This window comes from Macaca fascicularis, chromosome 20, assembly GCF_037993035.2.
Source record: "Macaca fascicularis isolate 582-1 chromosome 20, T2T-MFA8v1.1".
Lineage (NCBI taxonomy): Eukaryota > Metazoa > Chordata > Mammalia > Primates > Cercopithecidae > Macaca > Macaca fascicularis.
The window spans coordinates 60,582,486-60,608,865 of record NC_088394.1 but is presented as its reverse complement, the minus strand read 5'-3'; the positions used below and the strand labels follow the sequence as shown (position 1 = coordinate 60,608,865).

At 36.7% G+C, this 26,380-nt stretch overlaps 1 long non-coding RNA gene across 3 annotated transcripts in view; it reads right to left on the bottom strand.

Moving 5' to 3' along the window:
- The window catches only part of LOC123570529 (uncharacterized), a 450,649-nt gene extending 424,504 nt beyond the window's left edge, over positions 1 to 26,145 (bottom strand). For all 3 annotated transcript variants that reach the window (XR_010583772.2, XR_010583771.2, XR_010583773.2), the window contains exon 1: positions 26,008 to 26,145. This is a non-coding gene — a long non-coding RNA (uncharacterized lncRNA). The remainder of the gene's footprint in view (positions 1 to 26,007) is intronic.
- Positions 26,146 to 26,380: the final 235 nt, after the last annotated feature.

The following is a 26,380-nucleotide window of genomic DNA, read 5'->3' as shown; positions in this document are numbered from 1 at the left end:
AAAGACAAAAAAAAAAAAGAAAAGAAAAAAAGGTTAGAACTAATAAAAATATTTGGTAAAATTTCAGAATACAAATTCAAGATGCAAAATCAGTTGCAATTTTATAAACTAACCAACAATCTTAAAAGAAAATCAGGAAAACACTCCTGTTTAATATAGCACTAAAACAAAAAAAAAAATACTTAGGAAAAAAACTTGATTAAAGAGATGAAAGACTTAAGTAATAAAAACTGCAAAACACTGATAAAACAAATTAAACAAGACACAAGGAAATGAAAAGACATGTTCATGAATTGTAAAACAGAATTATTAATATGCCCATACTACTCAGAACAACTTACATATTCAATTTAGTCCCTATCGTATTCCAATGATATTTTTTAAAAGACAGAAATAACATTCAAAATCCACATGACCATAAATAGTCAAATCAACCTTGATATAGAAGAACAAAGCTGAAGGTGGCATACCTTTCTTTTTAAAAAAAAAAATTATGAAACTAAAATAATCAAAACAGTATGATACTGGCATAAACACAGACGTAACGATCATTGAAATAAAATAGAGTTCTTGGAAATAAGTTTATGAATACAGTCAACTAATTTTCAATGAGGAGGCAAAGAATACGTGTAAGGAAAGAGTAGTTACTTCAAGAAATAGTATTGGAAAAACTGGATATCTAGATGCAAAGTAATGAAATTGTACTTTTATCTTATACAATATGTAAAAACCAACTCAAAATGGATTAAATACCTAATCATAAGACATGAAACTATAAAACTAATAGGAAAAAAACACAGGAAATCTTTCATGACATTGATCTTGGCAATGATTTCATAGATGACACCAAAAACAAGCAACATAAACAAACGTGGGACTACATCAAGCTAAAAATTTTCTACATAGCAAAAGAAACAACCAACAGAGTAAAAAGATAAACCATACTATGGGAGAAAATATTTGCTATTCATACATCCGATAAGGGATTAATATACAAACTATATGGGGAACTCTTAAAACTCAATAATGAAAAAATGTATAACCCAGTTAAAAAAGAAAAAAAAAAATGGGCTAAGAACTTGAATAGCCATCACTCCCAAGAAGACATATGAATGACCATCAGGTATATAAAAAATGCACAAGGTCACTAATCTTCTGTTTGCATATCAAAACTACCAGATATTAACTAACACCTGTCAAGATGGGTATTAAAACACATGCACATACACACACACACACACACACACAACAAGTGTTGGCACAAATGTAGAGAAATTGGAACCCTTGCACATTGCTGATGGGAATGCAAAATGATGCAGCTGCTATAGAAAATAGTATGGAAGTTCTTCAGAAAAGCAAAAAGAGAACCACCATATAATCCAGCAATCTCACTTCTGGTTATTTATCCAAAAGAATGAGAATCAAGTTCTCGAAGAGATAATAGCATTCCTATCTTCATTGTAGAACTGGACAAAATAACCAAGATGTGGAAACAACCTAGATGTTCACTGATACATGAAAAGCTAAAGAAAAGGGATTTCCTATTCAATAAATGGTGCTGGGAAAACTGGCTAGTCATATGTAGAAAACTGAAACTGGACCCCTTGCTTACACCTTAAACAGAAAACACTCAAGGTGGATTAAAGACTTTAATGTAAAACCCACAACCATTAAAAAACCCTAGAAGAAAACCTAGGCAATACTATTCAGGACATAGGCATGGGCAAAGACTTCATGACCAAAAAAAAAAAAGGAATTTCCATGAAACCAAAATTAATAAATGGGATCTAATTAAAGATCTTCTGCACAGTAAAATAAACTATCATTAGAGTAAACAGGCAACCTACAGAGTGGGAGAAAATTTTTGCAGTCTATCCATCTGACAAAGTCCTAATATCCAGAATTTGCAGGGAACTTAAGCAAATTTACAAAAAAAAAAAAAAAAAAAAAAAAAAAAACCATCAAAAAGTAGGCAAAGGATGTAAACAGACACTTCTCAAAAGACAACATTTATGTGGCCAACAAACATATAAAAAAAAGCCCAACATCACTGATCATTAGAGAAATGCAAATCAAAACCACAATGAGATACCATCTCAATACAAGTCAGAATGGCAATTATTAAAATGTCAGTAAACAATACATATTGGCAAGTCTGTGGAGAAAAATAATGCTTTTACACTGTTGGTGGGAATGTAAATTAGTTCAACCATTGTGGAAGACAATATGGTGATTCCTCAAGGGTCTAGAACCAGAAGCACCATTTGACCCAGCAATCCCATTGCTGGGTGTATAACCAAAGGAATATAAATCATTCTACTATAAAGACACATGCACATATATGTTTATTGCAGCACTATTTACAATAGCAAAGAAATGGAACCAACCCAAATGCCCATCAATGATAGACTGGATAAAGAAAATATGGTACATATACACCATGGAATACCATGCAGCCGTAAAAAGGAACAAGATCATGTCCTTTGCAGGGATATGGATGAAACTGGAAGCCATCATCCTCAGCAAACCAGCACAGGAACAGAAAACCAAACACCACATATTCTCAATCACAAGTGGGAGTTGAACAATGAGAACACATGGACACAGGGAGCGGAACATCACACAGCATGGCCTGTTGCCGGGTGGGAGTTGAGGGAAGGAAACTTAGAGGACAGGTCCACAGGTGCAGCAAACCACCATGGTACACGTATTCCTATGTAACAAATCTGACTGTTCTGCACATGTATCCCAGAACTTAAAATAAAATAAAAAGAATTAAAAAAGAAAATATGGTACAATTGAATACTATTCAGCATTAAAAAGAAAAAAGTTTGAAATATGAACTTAAATGAACTTTCAGAACATTATAGATGTGAAATAAGCCAGTCTACATCAAGACAAATATTGCATAATTCCACTTATATGAGGTATCTAAAATGGTTAAATTTATAAAATCAGAGTGGGAGAGTTGTTACCAGGGGCCTGAGATAGGGAGAAACGGGAAGTTATTAATCAATGGTCTTAAAGTTTCAGTCAAGAAAGATTAATATGATTTGGAGATCTTTTGCACAATATTGGACCTATTTACAGTCAGAAATAAAGTATTGTTCACCCAAAAACTTGCTAAGAGTGTAGATATCATGCTAAGTGTTCTTACCATAATATGATAAAAATAAACTGGTTATATTGAAGATCAAAGAATTATTGAAGCTTAGAATATATTTTAAGATTAAACAAAAAGTTTAAGTACATAAAGCTGGAGGTAAATAAAATAGAACGAAAGGAGTTTTATGTTTTTCCTTTTCTATGAAATTTTTTGTATCAAGAGAGGTATAGATAGCTGCAAATCATAGTGAATTCTGGGAATAATAGCCATTGGAGTTGTAAAAATTACTCTAGCTTTAAGACTTGTCAAAACAATTTCATCATTTCAGAAAGGAATTCTAGCACATATGTCAGTGTCAGCTGTGTGACAGTAAAGAATCCAGTTTCAGTGTAAGTGGGTTTAAATGGCTCTTGCTGCCCCCTTAGCTCTCCTTTTCTTAAGAGTGGTTGTAAGAGAATATCAACATATGGTGTATTTGGCAGTAAAACATCATTAGTGAAAAACACCCGCAACTGCAGAAAGTTGGAAGAATTATGACAATTACAAAGAAACTTAGCGCTTGACAATATATATGGTTTAAAGATGTTATTTTTCTATTCTACAAGGGATATTACGCTGGTACTTCAGCAGCATTCATTTTCCTAGTTATATAGCAATAGCTTTCAATTTTTGTTTAGGAATTGATCCTAAATAAGCATAATACCATTCAGTGGCTGCAGTGATTGTTTCAGGGTTAAATCCACGACACATAGACACATGATCAGATTTGCTGGTACTTCTCGAAAAGTGTCTTTCTGCACTAGATTTCCAATTTTGACAATGTAGAATTGAAGTTTCTTTTGCCACCTTTTTTCACAACACAAGGAGAATAGAGTCAACCTGAATAATTGCAAATGGGAGATAGAAACTGGATCTGTTGATGTTATCAGAACCCTTGTATCCAGTCACATCCTCAACCTGGATCTGTCTGCTACCTGAGCTAAAGAAAATTTTTCTTTTTGCTTAAGCTTATTTGGTTGAGTTTGTTGGTGTATTACTCCGTTTTCACACTGCTGATAAAGACATACCAGAGACTGGGTAATTTATAAGGAAAAAGAGGTTTAACGGACTCACAGTTCCACGTGACTGGGGAGACTACAATCATGGAAGAAGGTGAAAGGCATGTCTCACATGGCAGCAGACAAGAGAAGAGAGATTGTGTAGGGAAATTCCCCTTTACAAAACCATCAGATCTCATGAGACTTATTTCCTATCACTAGAACAGCAAGGAAAAGCCCCACTCCCATGATTCAAATTACCTCCCACCAGTCCCTCCCACAACACATGGGAACTGTGATAGCTACAATTCAAGATGAGATCTGGGTGGGGCACAGCCAAACCATATCAGTTGGTATTGCTATGGGTATAATTATATTTATTATTATTATTATTATTATTATTATTATACTTTACGTTCTAGGGTACACGGCATAACGTGCAGGTTTGTTACATATGTATACTTGTGCCATGTTGGTGTGCTGCACCCATCAACTCATCAGCAACCATCAACTCGTCATTTACATCAGGTATAACTCCCAATGCAATCCCTCCCCCTTCCCTCCTCCCCATGATAGGCCCCGGTGTGTGATGTTCCCCTTCCCGAGTCCAAGTGATCTCATTGTTCAGTTCCCACCTATGAGTGAGAACATGCGGTGTTTGGTTTTCTGTTCTTGTGATAGTTTGCTAAGAATGATGGTTTCCAGCTGCATCCATGTCCCTACAAAGGACACAAACTCATCCTTTTTGATGGCTGCATAGTATTCCATGGTGTATATGTGCCACATTTTCTTAATCCAGTCTGTCACTGATGGACATTTGGGTTGATTCCAAGTCTTTGCTATTGTGAATAGTGCCGCAATAAACATACGTGTGCATGTGTCTTTATAGCAGCATGATTTCTAATCCTTTGGGTATATCCCCAGTAATGGGATGGCTGGGTCATATGGTACATCTAGTTCTAGATCCTTGAGGAATCGCCATACTGTTTTCCATAATGGTTGAACTAGTTTACAATCCCACCAACAGTGTAAAAGTGTTCCTATTTCTCCACAGCCTCTCCAGCACCTGTTGTTTCCTGACTTTTTAATGATTGCCATTCTAACTGGTGTGAGATGGTATCTCATTGTGGTTTTGATTTGCATTTCTCTGATGGCCAGTGATGATGAGCATTTTTTCATGTGTCTGTTGGCTGTATGAATGTCTTCTTTTGAGAAATGTCTGTTCATATCCTTTGCCCACTTTTTGATGAGGTTGTTTTTTTCTTGTAAATTTGTTTGAGTTCTTTGTAGGTTCTGGATATTAGCCCTTTGTCAGATGAGTAGATTGTAAAAATTTTCTCCCATTCTGTAGGTTGCCTGTACACTCTGATGGTAGTTTCTTTTGCTGTGCAGAAGCTCTTTAGTTTAATGAGATCCCATTTGTCAATTTTTGCTTTTGTTGCCGTTGCTTTTGGTGTTTTAGACATGAAGTCTTTGCCCATGCCATCCCCATCAAGCTACCAATGAGTTTCTTCACAGAATTGGAAAAAACTGCTTTAAAGTTCATATGGAACCAAAAAAGAGCCTGCATCTCCAAGACAATCCTAAGTCAAAAGAACAAAGCTGGAGGCATCACGCTACCTGACTTCAAACTATACTACAAGGCTACAGTAACCAAAACAGCATGGTACGGGTACCAAAACAGAGATATAGACCAATGGAACAGAACAGAGTCCTCAGAAATAATGCCACACATATACAGCCATCTGATCTTTGACAAACCTGAGAGAAACAAGAAATGGGGAAAGGATTCCCTATTTAATAAATGGTGCTGGGAAAATTGGCTAGCCATAAGTAGAAAGCTGAAACTGGATCCTTTCCTTACTCCTTATACAAAAATTAATTCAAGATGGATTAGAGACCTAAATGTTAGACCTAATACCATAAAAACCCTAGAAGAAAACCTAGGTATAATTATATTTATGCATTTGTCATTATTGACTAAAACAGTGAAAACTGATGAAGTACTCTCAAGGTAGATTATCTCTAAGAAGAGTATCTTATATTCAATAATAGAAAATCCAAACTATCAATGAAAATATTTTTAAATTGTCAATCCAATAAATATTTTGTAACCGTTTTTGTTTGTTTGTTTGTTTGTTTTTTAATAAAAGGAATGGGCTTGGAGAGAGTCGTACACAGACCTGGCCCTTCATGAAGGCTTTCTTTATCTGGAAAAGGAAATTCAATAGATAATTGCAATGGCAGACATTCATGTCAGAGATAGTAGCTTCCATGAGAGCAAATAGGTAACACAATTATGGCTGTTGACATTGAAGGCAACCCAGGGAACAAATGTACTAGTTCTGTTTCTGGGTACAGAAATCAACTCTTGAATTGGGTACTACCTGAGAGCTTGTTGCATCATTTCAGCCTATAGGACACTAGCTCCCTGACTCTTCCAATGGTACCATTTTCTTTCACCGGAGAATCTCAGATTCCCAAGACTGCCCCATTCCCTATGACATGTGCTATTCTTAGTACCCTGTTCAAAGCTACACCCTATAGTCTGAGGTTGTGGAGGCTGCTTTCTCATATAATCACAGACAATTCTTTCCCTTGGAACTACACTGTATCCTAGACCTTCTCCTTTTTAATTTTTAGAGATTATTTTTCAAGACTCTATTCTCCATTCTACAGCACTTGACCTATCTCCCTTCTCCCTGGGTATGAGTGTTGCAGCCCTACACAAGCCTGCTAAGGTGCTGAGGACAATATGGGGAACAGTTAAGGATTTAAAAGTCTTAAAGTATAGGTGATATTTTAAGCAGTAAATGATAAATCTAATGCTTTAAAAATTAAATTCAGAGTGAAAGAGAATCAAAACCAACTGTTTGGAAATATTCCCCATAGTTATGGAATTTTGTTGTTGCAAATGTATGTATTTTCTGTTAAACCTTCATATATGTACATGTTACCAAAAAAAGGATAAGAAACAAGTACACAGAAAATATAATTTCTTCTTAATAAGTATTTCTAAAAGTTCTTTGGATTCTAAAACCAATCATTGTTTAATATCATAGGAAACTGGCATTTATTAAGTGCGGCCCACTCCCAATTACATAAATGGAGAACAGATATCATGAGCTTAGATATCGTATACACACAAACACAAACACACACACAAATGTATCTTGTTGGGCTTACTGTTGACATTAAAGTTAATAAAAGAGAAACTGCAATTGGAATCAGATCTTTAAATATCTCTATCACACATTCAAAGCATTTTAAAAAAATACATATACAAACACACTTGTTCTCACTAAACATATTATTAATTGAAGAAGTGGTATGATACAATTACCTACACAAATATATTCATTATATTAATAGTGATATCAAAGCATGTATAATGTTAATATATAAAACAATATTTTAAAGACAATTCCATCTTACTATGTATTTTATTGCATTTTGGCATATGGCAAATGCTTTACAGAGTATTTATATTATAGGATGTAAATGTATACATTTTCTTCACAAATACATATATATGTATTTTTGTTACCATTTAAAAATATCGTGCTGTTCAGTGTGTGATTAAAAAGTAAAAGATTGTAATCACTGTGTTGAATTATACACTGCCCGAGGATAAAAGTTCTTTCTACTTATTGTTTCATCCCCAGAGTTTAGCAAGTGCCTGGCACAGGAGCCACTAGTAAATATTTGGTAAATGAATGAAAAACTAGATGAAACCATTATTTCTATGTAACCTTGTTTCCAAGAAAATATTACTATTAGAAATTATGTTATTTAGATAATATTTTGATGTTTAGCATTTTGTATTATGTTTTTGTTTGTTTTCATGTTTGTATTTCCATCTAGGTGCTTATCTCTTGTTACTTTTAGACATTAAAAATTGTTTGAAAAATGAATAAGTGAACAAAAAATAGGTGCTAGTATACTTATACTCACATTTCCTATAGGACAGAGAGAGCATCCTTTTATAATAAGCAACTTTTTTGCCTACTGTAAAATGCCAGAGCTGAAATTTGTCTGTTGCATTTCAGCCACACACAGCTGTTAGAGTTCCTGAGTATTTTTAAAACCAGTGACGTGAAGATTTGGATTTGGAAAGCTTAGCAGTCTTAAGGAATTTCATTACCTTATTTTGTTGAAGGGAAAACGGGAATTTTGATCTAGTTAAAAAAAAAATCTTTTATGATATATGTTTAATGTCAGTGCTCCAGAATTTCAGTCAGTGGTGACTGGGAGTAAATGTGACAAATTCTTCTGAAATCCAGGGGACAAACAACGAGGCTGAGGTACTTGGATCTATTTGTTAATGGAGAATACTTGACTAAGATGTATGGCACACTTTTTATTTATTTGCAGTGGCTCAAAGGCAAAAGCACAATTCAAGGCTCGTTTTTAATGTGAAGCATTAAATTAAAAGCTTCCCTTGGGGACTTTAAATGGATGTCTAAGAGAATAGTAACTCTTAGGTCTTTTATGATTATTTTGCTTGCTTTTAAATCGGTTCAGATGGGTTGGAGTTTTTGGATGGCATTTTCTCATCATCACACCACTTGGACAGATATTTAGTAACAGGGATTGTGTTAACAGATTTAACACAAAATCATAAAATTTTTGCTATGAGAAATTAACAATATAAATCATTTTAACATAATTTATCTACTTCAGGATTTTTTATATCGGATGTAGCAAGGAATAAATTATTCAATATACTTCTCAAGGGATTTCATATTTAACATCTGCATGCTGTAGGTGGTAGGGGATATTTAGTTTCTCTTCTTTAGGAAGACATATTTCCCCCCCTAGACATTTCTATCCTCTTCTTCCACTTGTTTTTCCTCTCTGTGGACATAGGCAGTCACTCTGTTGGTAGGTACAGTCACTGGTTCACCTTTCTGTATTTGGTGGAAAAAATCAATCTCAAATCCCCAAGGCAAGGAACTTGGTTGACAGTTATACTATTCCCTCTACCACACCTCCAGCCCTGACAACTGGGAGACAGAGACTCTGGTTTTCTGTGTACATTTCAAACATTTCAAAGTTCCTGTTAAGTTGTGTGTGTGTGTGTGTGTGTTGGGGTGTTTTGGTGATAAAAGTTGAAGAAATATTGAAATACCCAGTGCTGATTGTACTTATAAGCTGTCTTGTACTCCAGCCTTTATTGAAAATAAAACTAATATGTAGTGATCCATTTTAATGTATTCGTTATCTAACCTAATGGTGTCTAATTCAAGAGGAACATAAGAGAGTATCATTTATTGGCTACATCAAACCCCATCTGGTCTTCTTAACGTTACCCACACAAATTCTGTTCTACAGCTAAATCAAATTACTTGCACTGTCCAGATATTCCAAACTCACATAAACTTGTTATTTTGCATAGATTGGCATGACACTCTCCTTTTTGTTGACTGGAAAATGACTATTTGCCTTTTGGGACTTTAAACACGTTTGCCCCAGGACAGATCTAGTGACCCAGTTTTTCTTGAAACAGGATGTCATACAACCCTGAACCCCAATTCCTGTAAGAGAAGGTTCTGTAAACTACTTCCAAAAGGACAAATCTGACCCACTTCATGTTTTTGTAAATAAAGTTGTATTGGAACATAACCATGACCATTCACATATGCATTACATATGCCCACATTCACAGCACAATAGCAGAGTTGAATAGGTGTAACAGATATCATGAGGTGCACAAAGCCTATAATATTTACTATCTAGCCATTTACAGAAAATGTTTTCTAAACCCAACTCAAGTCTACGATTGCCTGATATCAAATTCCAAGTATTCCCTTTATATAGAGTCACTGTTTTCTAATTTATCATAAGCTCTGAGTAAACAATAACTTTATAATTTTTACACCTGCCACCACTGAAACACACACACATACACACACACACACACACACACACACTCTTTCTGGGAAGGTACCCGTAAGAATAAATCTGTAGGAAGAAACAGCTTTGTCAATATAGTCAAGGGGTCATAAGCCTGGTGATAGAATAAAAATAAGGCCCAAATTTAAGGAAATAACATAATTGAGAGAATAAGAATAAACACTAATGCTGGGTTATTAGCATAATGTGATCTTGTGTATCAGTATGATGAGACTGGGTTCAGCTGTTAATTCCAAGAGTAGATTCAATAATTTATTTACACATATTATGGGAGAGGATTGGTACTTTATGGGAACAATGGGAGACAATAGAATCTCACCATTTGTTTGTTTATTCCTTATAGACATATTCCTGATGTTTTATGCTGCCTGCTGAAGATTCATTAGATAGCTCAAGGGATTAGGCCTATTAGCCTCCAACAATAATAAATAGGTCTAATAGTTGTTGACACTCTTTCTCTTTGTTAAACCTCTTTTTATAACATTGTTGAAGAAGGATTATAAGTGGAGTGCATCCAGTTGTCTCAGGGAAAGGCTACTGTGAGTCTCTCTGAGGGAAGGAGCTCAATGAAGCTTTGTATTTCCAATAAAGTTATCTGTATATTTCCTGCCAGAAGAAACTCCAACATACAGGCAATATATCAGTGCCGCAAGTTTTCTTCAAGCACGGAAGTACAAGGGTGTGGATGAGCATTCTTCTGGACTAAATTCAACATTATGGTTCCTACAAACTTGACCATAAGTAAGAAACATAGAAAGCAGTTGATGCTGTAAAATTGAGGAAGAATTTGCTGAGCAATGGCTGTAGATACTACTTATGCAACTGGCATCTGCTTGAAAAATTGGATGAAGATAAAAGCTACAGAAAATTGCAGAGTCTGAAGTTTATGATGGTGAGGAATCGAATGCATTGCCAACATCAGAGTCCCACTCCTAGGAGATTAAAAAGATCTGCAAAAGCCTCACCCCTTTGAAATCACAAATGGCTGAGACAATGATAAAAATGTAAAGATAGTCAAGCTGTGTTTTCTTACCTTTAGAAAGTGTAGTGCAGACCATTTTAATATCAAAACAAATTTGATAATTTATGCCAGATGGAGCTGTCTCCTAGAATACAATTTCAAGCATTTACCCACAGATTGAGAGCCCTAGAACAAATGATTTCATATCTGTAATCCTCAATGTTCTTACCATTAAAATAAAGATAAACGTAGGTTTACCATGAAGGTTAGATGAGATAATGACTAATAAGTAGGTGATTAGTTTTAGTAAATATTTGTTTCTTTTTTCATCTTATTATTTAGAGCTGAAATATCTTTTTGGAATCTTGAGTTGATTGATCAAATAATATACACACTCTACCAATTAGTAGTTACTACTCTTTATAACAGGCTATAAGATTTTAAATGCACTGCACCATTGTATAAGGCACTGAGATAACTTCTCGATATTTGAAGAGATAGCCTTGTAGAATCTTCTGATTTATAATATTATCTATATTGTGCTTGAATTTAATTGACAGATAGACTAAATAGATCAGTCCTGTTTGGTCACACTCATTTCATATTGGAAATCGAACACAATTTCATGAATTCAGAAGTTACCCATGAATTTAGCCTTTGGAATACTTTTTTTTTTTCCAACTTGAAAGCTTATATGCTTTTTTCTTTAAAACTAATATTATAAAAGTAATTTGTGTGATTTGAAGTTGCAAATTTCACTCAAATAAACTGATTAGAGAGTCTTGTTGACATTTTAATTATCTCTTGTAAAAAATTTAATTTTAAAGTTTTCCAAAGTTAGATTTGTAATTTCTTCAATTCCCCACCAATCTTCTGGATGAGGAGATTGAAGCCTGAGAGTTGAAATGAATTCACATTGAATACTGCTGTAGCTAAGAATGCCACAGGTCTTCTCAGTACTAGGTAAATGATGTTTTCCATTCAAGCGTGCTACCATTTCCTTTGCTTTCCTGCAAACTTTGGCAAACATTCTTTTTTTTTATTATTTTTTATTATTATTACTTGAATGCACAGATGATTTTAAGGCAAAAGTAGTTTCTGTACCAGTTATTCTGTTGGAAGCCTCCAAATGGCTATCACCTTGCTCCTATGTGAATATACATATGTATTTTTAAGTACAGTTGTGTTATCCTGTGCATGCATTATCTCATGAAACTCTACTCCTTACAAGGAGTTATATTTGTAGGGTGGCAAAGTACCCCCAGGAATGTTTGTTTATAGAATAGAGAAGAATTTGACAGCTGCAATTTGCATTTAGAAGAGTTACTGGCAATATCCCACTAATATGTTTGTCACTTATAAACAAGTTTGGAATGCTGGTCCAAGTGTATCTCAATTTAAAGAATTTCAATAATTAGAAATAGGTTACTTAAAAGAATTAGCAGTTATAATAAACAGAAAACACCCACTATAGTATGAATTTTAATTATTTATAAAGCAGAAACTCAGTTTACTAACTCATTTATGTAAAATTTTAGTTCAACAAGAGAGTTCAGAGTATTTTTAGTTGTTTTATTTTTTAATATATCTCGTAGGAAAGATAGTACATACAATATAATCTCCATGGAAAAGGAATTTACGATTCAAATAAACTGATTAATTTATCTAAAAGATTCAGTGAAGTGTGTGTGTGTCTGTGTGTGTTTGTGTGTCTGTGTGTGTGTGTCTGTCTGTGTGTCTGTGTGTGTGTGTGTGAAGAGGAAATGTCAGAGATCAATCCAATCACTTCTCTAGGTTTAGAGTCCTTTCCCATTTCCTATTCTTTCTGATATCTTTGCCATTGGGGTACAGTGCAGCAAAGGTGAGAAACTCTTTATTTATCACACCACGGACATAGTCAACAACACAAGCAGCAGTTTCATTACCCCTTTTACATGTAACTCAAAAAGAAATGTGTTGTCAAAGTTTAAATAAAGCATAATTGATTCTGCTGGAAGACCTTTTGTGTCAAAACAGAGAAAAGATGTAATAGCGGAAGTTTGGACATTAATCCTCTGACTACAGAGACATTTTCAACGAAAGAAGAATTAAAGCAGAATAGGATTGTTTTTGAATTGAAACTTGTGAGAAAACTTAAGACGTGAAAAATTGCTTGCATAGAAGTAGAAAATCCAAATGTTGCTTAGGGAGTGGAAAACTGTACTGATGAAATGACTCTTTAGCAGAACTGACAGGTCTGAAAAGTGTGACTGCAGGAATGACAAATTGTTTGTAATTTGACACAGGAAACTGGGAACCAGAGTAGTATTTTGGCAAAAGAGCGCCCAGAATATTAGTCATCCCTAGAAGAGCACCCTCTCAAGTAGGCAATGTGAGAAACACAGGTGGTCTCTGAATCAAATCCAGGTTTTTCTGATCATTTTGATGGAGGAAGGATGGTCTGCACAGGAGCTGATGAATGTCTTTGATAAGAAGACAGACCAAAAACAGAATATCCTTTGGTCAAGTCTAGCAATGTCAAGGTCTTCTGGTTTAGGAAAGGATGGATTACTACAAAGAAAGTGTGATGACTTGTGCTGAGTTCTCCTCTTCCTTTCTTTTCTCAGCCTTTCTATCACCTTCACTTCCTTTTTTTTTCTTTTTTAATCTCTGGGTTTTTTTTTCTCTTTTCTCTACACATTCATGGAACACTCACTGTAATATAGGTGTTATTCTAGACAGTAGGGACACTGAGATGAACAAAGTATGATTTCACTGCACTTAAGGTGTTCTTAAGTGCAGTGAAATATATTGTAGTGAAATATATTGTAGCACAATCTCTTGAACACCCTTGTTTCCTGGGAGTCACCTCTCTAAGCACCACATCAGCAAAACATACAATCTTCTCCCACTTCTTCTTTAGGTAGAAAAATCCAATGGCTGTACCACATTTTATCTATAAAGCTTCGTCATCCGTGGCAGTCTTCATCTTCACGTAGGTTATTGGTTCAAGGATGGCAATTTCAGAAGGGATACCACAGAGAACGTTGTCAGAGTCCTTACAGAACCACCATTTGCCTCCGTTGGGGCATGTTTCATAGGTTTAGACATCCCACTAAAGTTTACTTAAGTAATGGGGAGGGTGAGTCAAAGCATTCTTTCACTAGTCAAGGACAAAAAACAATTTCTGGAAATCCTGAGAATCAGAGCTTAAGAGACAAAACAATATCTATTAGATTACTAAATACAAACTATTCATTTTAGAGTGTAAAGACTCTGGGACTAGATAAGAAGGGGACCCATATTAGGATCACTATGATCATAAATAGCTAAGCCAAGGCTTTTATTTCCCTCCAAGAGGTGGATTGGAGGCATTGTTAGTCTGTCTTTTCTACTTGGAAAGACAAAATAGTGTGTAGAGATTCGCATTGTGAACTTTCAAGCCAAAAGCAACCCAGGAACTCAACAGAAAAACTGAAAGAAAACACAGACACTTTGAAAGAAGTGGTGGGCAGCAGCCTACACCGTGAGCGAGGCGGAGAGCTGTGTCTCCAGAGCATGAAAGGGTGAGAGACTGTCTCCATGAGGTACAGTCCTACTAGGGAGCCGGGTAATCCAGGCCACGTGACAGCACCTTGCCCCTGCACCTCGCTGGTGCTGACTTAATCAGCTGTGGTAAGTATATGAGAAGTAGAATAGGGACATGCTTTACATGCATTCCCAGACCCCAGCAGGGAGGGAAACCATTCCTGATACTAACTCACAGTGAAATGGTATGTTCCCTGATCCCCCTCACACGGTGCGCAATGGGGGTGCGGCTAGCTTCTTCAGTGACTCGTTACTCAAACCTCTTGCGGAGCATACAGAAGGGCAGGCTGTGGTGCTCTGACCCCACAGCAGTGTCTAGGGGTGAATGTTTACAGCTGAAGCCCCAGAGGGCGTGTGTCACAGGGTACTGTTTTAGTTTAGCTGTCTGGCAGTGGCTTGTGTTAGCTGAATTAAACCTCTGCCTTATCACAAAGACAGAGAGCTTTCTGTATCCCTGGGTTCTTGCGTTGGTGTACCTGAAGGAGCAGATCACACGTGGGCTTGGAGAATGAGCGCAAGGTTTGCTTGAGTGGCAGTAGCTCTCAGCAGATAGGGGAGCCAGAAGGGAGATGGTTTTCCCCTGGAGTGGGGCCGCTCAACAGCCTGGGCTCTCCTCCAACTGCCCCAGCCAAACTCCACGTCATTCTGCCAGTCCACTGCCTGCCAGTGTGCTGGCATCTGTCTGTATGCTCTTCCATCGGTGTGCTCCCTCAATGTCCAGCCACTAAGGTCTTGAGGTTTTTATAGGCACAAGATGGGGACGTGGCAGGCCAAGGTCTTGGGAAATGCAACATTTGGGCGCAAAGGCAGGAGTGCCTGTCCTCACCTAGATCCCTGGGCATAGGCCTGGGGTGGAACCCTGACCAAGGACCACTCCCTTCCCTGCCCAGAACTTCCCTTCCCCGTTTCTGTCTCAATAGGAGAACTCCTGGAAGTCTGCCGGCTAACTCAGGTGGTCGTCACAAACTGAGAGAAGCTCCCAACTGAGATTTATGATATGATCTTGAGTGGTGACTAACCCCTTGTCCAAAACGAAGGAATGAGCAAAAAATGTGCTGTAGCCACGCAGGAGCTGGGTGCCCCTGCTTTGCTAGTAAATTAGGAAGGGTGTGGCCTGAAAGCTGACAGTTTTTGTCTCCGTGGAGAAGCCTTGTGGCCTTGGGCAGTTTTGCATTCTAAGCACAGGCTGCCTGGAACCCACCCAGCTAGCTGTTGCTAGCAGAATACCTCAGGTGTGAGACCTGCCTTATTAAATACGTGGGAGCTGAGTGGGGCAGCTGCTTGGTACCCTCTCTTTCCCAGTGCAGAGAATTCTGTGCTGTGCTTCTCCTTGGAATATTACCCCAGCAGCCAAGGAACTGCCCTCTGATCCCCACTGAAACCGCTGATTGTACCCATACATGGGGAGCCAGGACACACCTTGCCTGACCCAGCCTCCACCCAACTTTGCCCCTCCACCTGTCCTAATAATGTTATACAATAGAGAGGGATGTTTGAAAGCTCCAAAGCCCCACCCCTTGCCTAAGACACCAGATTACCTACCCTAAGTAACATAAGGCAAGCACAAATCCCACTGCTACCACTCCAGCTGGCACCCTTTTGCAAGAACCACCTCCTTGCTGAAGGCCAATCAGCACAGCCCATTGCAGCATTGCAGGCACGATAACACAGAGCTTAGGATGAAGAAAACTTCTGTGCAACCTCAGTTACTACAATTGCCTACATCACCCTGGCTAACCAGGAGGTCTTGAGCCTGTCCATGTGCCCAGTATATTACAACTACAGCTGACACTTGAGAAAGCCAATACACTAAGGCTATATAAAACCAAGAAAATCTTTCAGAGTCTACAGCAGTTACCTGCCACCCCCAGCAAAGCTGATGCTGGTACTCACTGCTGGGAGACTAGAGGAAGTGTCAGCTCGGTACAGCTCCACCCAACATTGGAGCTAAGAGTGGAGCCCAAGCCACAGCACATCCTGTAGACCTATTCACAGACTAAGGCATTAGAGAGCTTCTCTAGTTGGCAAGAGACAAAGATGACCAATTCTCCTAAGAAAGAAAAACCAAAATTAATGGTGTATAATCATAGCCCAAATGGAATGTTACCAGGAGAGTGCTAGAGTCTATTGGAGAGTTCACTGGAAGAAGTTACAGTACGTACACATACGCACAAAAGAAAGTAACATGAAGCTGGCAGAGATCAAACACTGAGAGATTTAGTATTCCATGGAAAGGGTGGGTGGGAGTCCTCTCAGACTCTCTAGCCCCTGTGGCAGACTGCTGGTTTCCAAGATCATGGAGAGTTTCTTGCACGCACAAGCACAAATGCTGAAGTAGGCAATGATTTGGGGCCTCCTTGAGGTCATTACTTGGCTCACAAAAGGTTCTTGTCTTTCCCCCCAGAACTGAGCTGTAGTAGCAGGCATTGTACTGGGTGTGCACTCATTGTGAAACTTTGTTCTGCTCAGGGTCCTTCAACTCTTGTAGCTTCACATCACTGGATTCTTTGCAGACATTCTCCAGCACCAATCTGGAGTATGGCAGCCCCATAGGGCAGCTATACACAGAAGGACAGCAGGATTCACAGTAGTCTAGCCCTCAGGGACTGCTACTCATAGGGGAAGTTGGAGTGCAACACATCAAGGGAGCACCCTATGGGACAAAAGAAACCAGACTTAAGACCTTGAGTCCCAGAACATTCTGCTTATGGGAAGTTTCTTTCAGCAGAGGCACAGGTGCAGTGCTGGACTCTGGAGAAAGACTGTAGTTCTATCCCAACAGTCAGGCAGCCCTTGCGGTTGTGAAGGGTCTTGAAAGGGGGGAATTCTTCTTTCCATCACCCATCACTACAGATACAGCTGGGGCTTCTCCCCCAGAAGCTTGGTATGATTGCATCTGTAGACGACCTTTCTTGAAAACTTCAGGGTGACTGCATTCCTGCAGGAGCAGTGCCCTCCAGGTTCAGGCTTGACTGGATGGTAGAGTCACAGTCCATTTCAAAATGGAACATCAGTATTCCTGAAGATGAAAATGGTTGCCTATTCGATCTAAATAGCTATAACACTGGGTCAGGAGTGTGACAGGGAGGTAGATTTCTTTCCTCTTGGCCTGGAGGGGGAGCTGAAGTGGCTCCCCTCCCTTCTGCGTGAAAAGGCCTCAGTGCACTTCAATGAGAGCTTTGCCAGCTCCTGCTGTCAAAGCTGGGACTTCTTCCCATCACTGGTATATTGTATTTACCCTGCTATACCCACAGTCTATTTTTACCTGTGGACACCTCCTGAAGGCCTGAAGCCTAAACTATTCAATCCAATGAATAAAATATTGGGGAAAAGAAGTTTTAAAAGTACACACTACTGGGAACAATGTAAGTTTCATGAGACCTCTGCCATTCTGGCCCCACAGGAGACAGTGCAGCTACTCACACACCCAGAACATTGCTACTACAACCAGTATCTGAGAAAGAAACTGCACAAAGATTCTCTATAACCAAGAAACTCACATTGAGTATTTGTCACTGAATGCACTCAGAGTCAAAACTAGGAGATAAATTATAAAAATTGGTGTCACATCATCAAAAGGAAAAATAATTTTTTAAAAGCAACCCAGTGTAATCAAAAATAAATTTTAAAAAATTTATCCAAATGAGAAGGAACCAGAAAAATAATTGTAACAATATGAAAAATGAGATTATATAACTCCCCCTTAAAAATTACATTAACTCTCCAGCAATGGATAGGAACCAAAATGAAATTTTTTAAATACCAGATACAGAAATGAAAAGAATAATTATTAGGTTATTCAATGAGATACAAGAGAAAGTTGAAAACCAGCATAAAGAAATTAACAAAACAATTCATAATATAAAAAGAAAACGTTTCTAAAGAGGTATATATTTTAACGAAAAATCAATCAGAAGTTCTGCAAGTAAAAGACACATGTAGGAAACTACAAAATGCAGTGGAAAGTTTCAACATTAGACTAGACCAAGTAGAAGAAAGAATTTCAGAGGTTGCAGATAAGTCTTTTGTATCTACCCAATCAGACAAAAATAAAGAAAAAATAAAATAAAATAAATAAACAAAGTCTCTGAGAAATATGGGATTATGTAAAATGTAAAATATCCAAACCTAAGAATCATAGGTGTGCCTGACGGAGAAGAAAAAGTGAAAAGTTTGGAAACTGTGTTTGCAGGAATAATTGAGGAAAACTTTCTTGGCCATGCTAGAGATTTAGACATCTAAAAACAAGAAGCTCAAAGAACTCACATGAGATTAATTATAAAAAGAACATCACCAAGGCCTATAGTCATCAGGCTATCTAAAGTCAACATTGAAGAAAGAATTTTAATTGCAACGAGACAAAAGTATCAGGTAACCTATAAAGGAAAACTTATGAGACTAACAGCAGACTTCTCAGCAGGAACTTTACAAGCCAGAAGAGTTTGGGGTCCTATATTTAGTCTCCTTAAACAGAATAACTATCAGTAAAGGAGTTTGTATTCAGCAAAACTAAGTTTAATAAATGAAGGAAAAATAAAGTCTTTCCTAGACAAACAAAAGCTGAGGGAATTTGTCACCACTAGACTAGCCCTACAAGAAATGTTAAAAGAAGTTCTAAATGTTGAAACATAAGGTCACTACACACCAGTATAGAAACTCTTCAGATCATAAAACAGTAAAACAATGAAGAAAGAAAAGCAACTAGGCAACAATCAACACTATGACGAATGGTAACTCATATCTCAATATTACTGTCAAATGTAAATAGTTTCAATGCCGCATTAAAAGATACAAATTGGCAGAGTGGATGAAAAAAGTCACAAACTGTATATCTACTGTCTTCAAGAAACCCACCTAACATATAAAGATTCTTATAGGTTTAAGGGAAACTATTGGAAAAAGACATTCCACACAGATGGAAACCACAAGTGAGCAGAAGTAGCTATTCTTATATCAGATAAAACAGACTTTGAAACAATAATAGTAAAAAAAAGACAAAAAGGTTATTACATAATAATAAAAGTATCAATTAAACAAAACATAACAATCCCAAATATGTATGCATCTAAATGTGCAGCTCCCAGTGTCATAAAAATAATTATAACTAGATAAATAGTAGTGATTTCTTTTCTCTTAAAATAATAAACAGCAATAAAATAATAAATAAGCAACACAGTAATAATGTGGGACTTCAACACTCCACTGTCAGCATGAGACAAATGAGTGAGGCAGAAAGTCAACAAAGAAACACCATACTTAAATTGAACTCAATAACAAAGGGACCTAAAAATATTTACGGAACATTCTACCTAAAAACTGCACAATATACATTCTCTTCATCAGCACATGGAACATCTTTCAAGACAGACCATATGATAAGCCACAAGAAAGGTTTCAATAATGTTTAAAAATCTAAAGTATATCAATTATCTTCTTTTACCATAGTGGAAAAAATGTAGAAATCAATTCCAAAAAGTACACTCGAACTCATACAAAAACATGGAAATTAAACAGTCTGCTTACAAATGATTTTGGGTTTAGCAATTAAATCAAGAGGAAGATTTTAAAAAATTTGAAATTACTGATAACATTGAAAGAAATATCAAAACTTCTGCGATGCAGCCAAATGAGTGCTAGGAAGAAGGTTTATAGCACTAAACACCAACATTAAAAAGTCAGAAAGATCACAAATTGACGACCTAACAGCACACCTCAAGGAACTAGAGAAACAAGAACAAACCAAGCCCGAAATTAGCAGAAGGAAAGAAACAACAAAGATAAGAGCAGAACTAATCAAAATTGAAACAATATAAAAGATTAATAAAATAAAAAGTTGGTTTCTTGAAAAAATAAACAAAATTGATAGAACACTAGCTGTATTAACCAAGAAGAAAGATGATTCACATAAGTCCAATTAAAAAAGAAAATTGAGACTTTACAACTGATACCAGAGACATACAAAAGATCATTTGAGACTACTATGAGTACCTCTACGCACATAACCTAGAAAATCTAGAGGAAATGAAAAAATTCCTGGAAACCTACAACTTCCCTTGCTTGAATCAGAAAGAAACAGAAATCCTGAACAGACTAATAACCAGCAGTGCGAGTGAATCAATAACATAAAATCTGCTAAAATAAAACCCCAAGACTGATTCACAACTAAATTCTACCAGACATTCAAAGAAGAATTGGTACCAATCCTACTGAAACTATTCTAAAGGATCGAGAAGAAGAAATCCTCCTCCAACTCATTCTACAAAGCCAGTATCACTGTTACCAAAGCCAGGAAAATATATAACAAAGAAAGAAAACTATAGATCAATAGTCCCAAAGGACGTACATGCAAATATTTTAAACAAAATACTAGCAAACAGAATCCAACAGCATATAAAAAAAATTCACCATGATCAAGTGAGTTTCATCCAAGGAATGGAGGTTTGGCTCAACATATGCCAGTCAATAAATGTGATTCATCACATAAACAGTATTAAAAACAACATAAGATTATCTCAATAGATGCAGAAAAAAACATTCAATAAAATTCAGCATCTCTTTATGATAAAAACATTCAACAAACTATGCATAGAAAGAACATACCTCAGAATAATAAAAGCCATATATGATAAACCAATGGACATCATACTGAATGGGGAAAATCTGAAAGCATTTTCCCTACGAACTGAAAAAAGACAAGGATGACAACTTTCACCACTTGTGTTCAACATAGTACTGACAGTCCTACCCAGAGCCATCAGCAAGAGAAAAAAAAAAAAGAAAAACAACAGAAAATGACCATACTGACCAAAGTAATCTACAGATTCAAGGCTATTTCTATCAAAATATCAATGTAATTTTTTAAAAAATGAGAAAAAAAATCCTAAAATTCATATGGAACCAAAAAAGAGCCCTAATAGCCAAAATTGGAAAATCCAAATTAGAAAATAGAAACTCAAACTACAACTGTTTGCCAATGATATGATTGTATACACAGAAAACCTTACAGCCTACTCCAAAAAACTACTAGATTTGATAAATGAATTCAGCAAAGCCTCAGTTTACAAAATAAATGTGCACAGTTCAGTAGAACTGACATAGACCAACAATGACCAATCTGAGAATCAAATCAAGAACTCAATTCCTTTACATAACTACAAAAAAAAATTCATACGAGGATTCTTAACCAAGGAGGCAAAAGATCTCTACAAGGAGAACTAGAAAACACTAAAGAAAGAAATCATAGATGACACAAATGGAAATATATCTCACACTCATGGACTGGAAAAACCAATATCATGAAAATGACCATACTGACCAAAGCAATCTACAGATTCAAGGCTATTTCTATTAAGATATCAATGTAATTTTTTATAAAATTAGAAAAAAAAAATCCTAAAATTCATATGGAACCAAAAAAGAGCCCTAATAGCCAAAGCGATCCTAATCAAAAAGAACAAATCTGGAGGCATCACATTACCTGACTTCAAATTATACCACAAGGCTGCATTAACCAAAAAAGCATGGTACTTTTATAAAACAAGATATACAGACCAATGGTTCAGAATAGAGAACCCAGCAATGAAGCCAAATACCTACAAACACCTGATCTTTGACAAAGCACACAAAAACATAAACTGGGGAAAAGATACCATTTTCAATAAATGGCCCTGGAACAAATGGATAGCTGCATGAAGAATGAAACTGAATCCCTATTTCTCATCATATACAAAATTTAACTCAAGATGGATTAAAGACTTAAATGTAAGTCCTGAAACCACAAAAATTCTAGAAGAAAATCTAGGGAAAAAGCTCTTCTGTACATTGGCCTAAGCAAAGAATTTGTAACTAGGACCTTGAAATCAAATGCAACAAAAACAAAAACAAATAAATGGGACTTAATTATACTAAAAATCTTCTGCACAGCAAAATAATCAACAGAGTAAAATGATAATCCACAGAATAAGAAAAATATTTGCAAACTGTGAGTCTGAAAAAGAACTAATATCCAGAATCTACAAGGAACACAAACAAATCAGTAAGAAATAAACAAAAAATCCCAATAAAAGGGGCAAATGACATGAATAAACATTTCTCAAAAGAAAATATACAAACAGCCAACAAACATGAAAAAACGCTCAACATCACTAATCAATGAAATGCAAATTAAAAGCACAATGAGATACCACTTTACTTCAATCAGAATGAACATTATTAAAAAGACAAAAAACAACATATATTGACATGGATGTGGTGAAAAGAGAACACTTAACACACTACCTGTGGGAGTGTAAATTAATATAACCTCTATGGAAAATGGTATGGAGATTTCTTAAAGAACTGAAAGTAGATCTATCATTTGATCAAGCAATCCCACCAATGGGTATTTACCCAAAAGAAATTAAGTCATTATATCAAAAAGACACCTGCACACATATTTTAATTGCAGCACAATTCACAATTGCAAAGTATGAAATCAACCTAAGTGCCTATCAAGTGATGAATAGATAAATAAAATATGGTATATATAGGCAATGGAATACTACTCAACCATAAAAAGAATGAAATGATTTCTTCTGTAGCAACATGGGTGGGACTGAGGCATTATCCTAAGTGAAGAAACTCAGGAATGGTAAACCAAATACTGAATGGCCTCAGGAATGGTAAACCAAATACTGCATGGCCTCACCTATAAATGGGAGCTAAGCTATGGGTATGCAAAGGCATACAGAGTGGTATAATGAACATTGAAGACTTAGAAGGGGGGAGGGTGGCAGAAGGGTGAGGCTTAAAAACTACCTATTAGGTACAACACATACTATTCAGGTGACAGGTACACTCAAATCCCAGACTTTACTGCAATACAATTTATCCACGTAACCAAAACCCACATATATCCCCAAAGTTATTGCAATAAAAACAAATTACAATGAAAAAATAAATAATATTCTTTAAAATAAACCAAGGCATAGATATTGGTATTCCAGTATTAATCCAATGCTATTTGACTTGTTTAAGAAAGTAAGAGATAAAAAGCTCTTTTAAATGTGGAGGAGAGGGAGGAAAGATAATTCTCAGCAGTTGTGCACGTGTTAAGTTTATGAATGACCTAGAACAGAATATGGTATTGAATTGAGATAAATATTTCCATCACTCTAAACACTGCGCTTTGATTTTTCCACAATTATTTCACAATGATGTTTTTAAAGTCTGTTAGTTGGAGAGAAAGAAGTAGAATGACTTTCAACGTTTTTACAATTTAGTTTCTTAAGTCACCAAGAAGATGAATCCTCTTTAGCTCTATGTGTTTAGGTGATCTGAGACAGTTCAAGAGTTGTAGCTGTTAACAGCCAGGTCACCCCATTTCTTTAGTTAACGAGGTGACTACTCTTATAACATGGATACCCAGAACAACTAACATCTCTCTGACCGTTGGACTGGAACTGATGACATCAAGTGACAAATAAAGTCATTCTCAGAATAAAGTGTTGGTTATATCACCCAAACCCATCAATTTCTCTCTTACCTAAAATTTTCAAAAAATTATGGCAGCATGGTTTTTTTGGCTAAAATATCCACATAATTGCCTCAATTCTTCACATCATGAGTGTGAAATATTACCTTGTAATTCTTACATTAACTTATCTTCTTTGTGAACCAACATTCGAATACTTTGTCAAATGTAAGGTAGACAGTGTGGCATTCACAGGTTAAATTAAAATGCAATTAGAGAAAGTAATGGTTCTCACTCTGACAGGAGTAGTGTAATAGAGATGGTGCCTTACTAGAGAGCATTAATTTTTAAAGGGAATTAAAAAAAAAAAAAAGACTCCTACTTCTCTAGCAATTCTACTGCATTAGTCTTTACCACATTGCTAAACATTGCTTTAGCTTTCCACTTTAATAGTGGCAAACTCTGAGGTCTGACATGAAATAGGCTATTTCATCTGAGATGGTTTAAGCTGGTCTAAGGAGTGACAGGAGAATACAGCAAACAGTCAGTGCTAATGACAGCATACCATTTTTATAGACTAAAGGTCAAGCAATGAATTTCAATTATAGAGTGTCAAGATGCCCAAATGCTGGTACCTGATAACAAGTCAGAAGCTCACCATTTCGGTAAGGCTCCTGTAGAATTTCAATAAAGCTCTTAGCCCTCAGTACAGCCTTTTTTAATGCTTTTTTTCCTTTGCCAGAAGCCAAGAGATATAATCTTTTCTAAGCAACTCCATCTATAGCACCCTTCAGCCAGTGTGTTGCAAAAGCTAAATGAAGCATGCCTTTCTAACATATGGGCTTCCCCTGTGGTTCATCTTCCAATGTGTTTGGGAGTGACATAGAGAAGAGGCATAGATTTTCATCTGCACCATTTAAATGGAGTTTTCAAAAAACGTATTATTAGCTCAGCAATAGTAAAGGCTCCATGATGACCCGATAAGACCATTTTCCACTCAAATATTTGAAAAGGTTGGAATAAAAAAGTAATTGCAAGGGACCACACTACTCATTTCAAATACAGCATGTGAAGATTTATGTTAAAAAAGCAATAAATATCACTGATTCTATTAAGTTCACTTCCTGTATTGCTTGGGGGAATGCTTAGGAAAGCCAAAATGAGAACAATCAATGTATTCCATCATTTTATGCTGAAATAAATGACAAATGGGTTGAGTTTTCCATCCAATTATTTAATATTTTTTTAAATTATAATATGCCCCAAAGACAACTTCTGATTTTCCTCTTCAAAGTTGCTTTACCTGTGGTGTTTCTCAACACAGCTGTTGGAAGTTCCCTTTAAATACTAAGGCCAGTAAAATTGGATTCCTTCTTGATTTACCATTCTACTCTCACGTTCCACAGACTACTCAGTAGGAAATCTTATTGACTCTGGCTTCAAAAAGTAACTAGAACCAAATAATTTAGCCCACTCTCATTGTCACCATCATAGTTCCAAGCACCAGGATAAGCTGCATGGGTCTGCGCAACTAGCCAACTTCCAGCCTCCTCTGCTTCTATTCTTGTCCCATCCTATCCCTGAATCTTTTCTCAAAATAGAAAACTGGATGATTATTTAAATGTTTAAATAAAATCATGTTGTTCCTTCGTTCAGAATCTTACAACAGCTTCTCATTTCACTCACAATAAAAGCCAAATTCTATCAGACCTTACGTAATTTGGCCCCTTTGTTACCCTCTGGTCTCATCTTCTAGTCTTAATCTCACACTCACTTTGCCCCAGCCACTAACACTTTGGCTGCTCCTCAGAAACACTGCATGGATTACTCCTGTCCACTAGATACCCTCATCATTTTTCAAACATTTTACCTCCTTCAAGTATTGCCCCAAATTACAATGTCACCTTCTTCATGAGGTAATATTTTAAAAGCCTATTAAAAATGGCTGACAATCTCTACCTTCACTTACTGTTTGTGTGACGGAGAACGGACAAGATGGAGGAAGGTGAACAAGAAGGCACAGTCCCTGTTGCTTCCGGGTTCTTCATCACCAACTTACCCCGGCGCGGGAAAATGTAGCCCGCGCCCGGGAAAATGCAGATCAACTGAGCAGGCCCCTCGTGACGTCAATCTGAGGAAACCGAAACCTACCCGACCACACCTATGGAAACGCCCAATCCCCCCTACTGCCCTCCCCTTTCAGGTAACAACGCATAAACGTCGGCCACCAGCGGGAGTCCGCGTGACTTCTTCCGCCCCTCCTACTTGTAGACCGGAAACCTTCAAACTTCACGGGAGAGCTGCCGGCTTGACTTCCCTGGCCCCATACCTGAGGACCAGAG